The sequence below is a fragment of the Dromiciops gliroides genome, chromosome 2 (genome assembly GCF_019393635.1).
Source record: "Dromiciops gliroides isolate mDroGli1 chromosome 2, mDroGli1.pri, whole genome shotgun sequence".
Taxonomy (NCBI): Eukaryota; Metazoa; Chordata; class Mammalia; order Microbiotheria; family Microbiotheriidae; genus Dromiciops; species Dromiciops gliroides.
Genome location: NC_057862.1, coordinates 315,648,172 through 315,650,678, shown reverse-complemented (window position 1 = coordinate 315,650,678; position 2,507 = coordinate 315,648,172).

The window sequence follows — 2,507 nt, the reverse complement described above, 5'->3', positions numbered from 1 at the left end:
TCAGCCCACTGGTTCAGACCCAGGGCACTTTGCCCCAACTCCACTAGATACTGCCTCCACTTCCCCCCTGGCCTCCCACTGAACCCCCTCATCTTTCGGTAATCAGAGCCTCAGAAGCTGCTAGTGCTGAAGACTCTGACATGCGCTGGAAGTAGTGTCCCTGCTGAGCTGTTCAGCCTGATCAGTAGGTGATCAGAATTGCCCTCTTTTGCGGAGAAATAGTCTCACTCTGTTCTTATGTGCATTAGGCTGTTCTGGGTTTTGATTTTTACAGCATTTTTTGGGCATGAATGGACGGGTTTATCTGGAGCTTGTGGGAGTCACAGCCTCTCCTCCATCATTTTGGCTCCGCCTCCGGGATATTTTTCAACATTTGTTTTCATAGGATTTTTAGTTGCAAATTTTTCTCCCACCCTTCCTTCCCTCCCTCCTCTCCAAGATGGAAAGCAATATGATATAGGTTATATATGTGCAATCACATTAAACATATTTCTGCATTATCACATTGTGAAAGAAGAATCATAGCACAAGGGAAAATCCTCAAAAAAGAAGGAAAAATAAACAGCCCCAAAGTACAAAAAACATGGTTAAATCTGCATTCTTAATGCACAGTTCTTTTTTCTGGATGTTGAGAACATTTTCTATCATTAGTTCTTTGAAATTGTTTTGGATTGTTGCACTGCTGAGAAGAGCCAAGTCTATTACCATTGTTCATCAGACAATGTTCCTGTTACCATGTACTATGTTCTTCTGGTTCTGTTTCTCTCAGTCAGCATCAGTTCATGTAAGTCCTTCCAGGTTTCCCTGAACTCTGCTCATTGTTTCTTACAGTACAATTGTATTTCATCACCATCATATATCACAGTTTGCTCAGCCATTTCCCAATTGGTTGGCATTCCTTCAATTTTCAATTTGTTGCCACCACAAAGAGAGCTACTTCAAATATTTTTGTACATGTGGGTCCTTTTCCCTCTTCCATGATCTCTTTGGGATACAGACCTAGCAGTGGTACCACTGGGTCAAAGGGTATGAGCAGAATTATAGCCCTTTGGGCATAGTTCCAAATTGCTCTCCAGAATGATTGGATCAGTTCACAGCTCCACCAACAATGCATTAGTGTTCCAATTTTCCCATAGCTTCTCCAACATTTATTATTTTCCTTTTTTTGTCGTATTAGCCAATCTGATAGATGTGAGGTGGTACCTTAGAGTTGCTTTAATTTGCATTTCTCTGATCAATAGTGATTTAGAGCATTTTTTCATATGGCAATAGATAGCTTTGACTTCTTCATCAGAAAACTGCCTGTTCATATCCTTTGACCATTTATCAATTGGGGGAAGACTTGGATTCTTATAAATTTGAATTAGTTCCCAATATATTTGAGAAATGAACCCATTATAAGAAATGCTGGCTGTAAAAATTGTTTCCCAGTTTTCTGCCCCCTTTTTAATTTTGGATTCATTGCTTATGTTTGTACAAAACCTTTTTAATTTAATGTAATCAAAGTCTTCCATGTTTCTTTTCATCATATTCTTTATCTCTTGTTTGGACATAAATTGTTTTCCTCTCCATAGATCTGTGAGGTAAACTATTCCTTCCTCTCCTAATTTACCTATGGTATCACCTTTTATGTCTAAATCACATACCCATTTTGACCTTATTTTAGTATAAGGTGAAAGATATTGGTCTATGTCTAGTTTCTGCCATGCTATCTTCCAGTTTTTCCAGCAGTTTTTGTCAAATACTGAGTTCCTATCCCAGAGGCTGGAGTCTTTGGGTTTATCAAACAGTACACTACTAAAGTCATTTACTACTGTGGCTCCTGTGCCTAACCTATTCCATTGATCTACCACTCTGTTTCCTAGCCTGTACCAAACCACTTTATAGTATGGCTTCAAATTTGGTACATCTAGCCCACCTTCCTGTACATTTTTCATTAATTCCCTTGATATTCTTGACTTTTTGTTCTTCTAGATGAATTTTGTTATTTTTTTCTAACTCTACAAAATAATTTTTAGGTAGTTTGATTGGTATGGCACTGAATAGGCAAATTAATTTAGGTAGAATTGTCATTCTTATTATATTAGCTCAGCCTATCCATGAGAAATTCATATTTTTCCAATTACATAGCTCTGATTTTATTTGTGTGAAAAATGTTTTGTAATTGTATTCATAGAGTACTTGGGTTTGTCATGGCAGATATTTTATATTGTCTACCATTACTTTAAATGGAATTTCTCTTTCTATCTCTTACTGCTGAACTTTGTTGGTCATGTATAGAAATGCTGATGGTTTATGTGGGTTTATTTTATCTCCTCCAACTTTGCTAAAGTCGTTAATTATTTCAAGGAGTTTTTAGTTGATTCTTTAGGATTCTCAAAATTGTAAAGAATTAATTGTTATTTGAGGTTTTTATGACCCCATCTTTTGGCTAGAATTAAAAAAAAACCCTGGTGTGCGCACTGGCCTGGGGCTCAGGTGCTGTGCCTCCACAACTGCATGGTGCT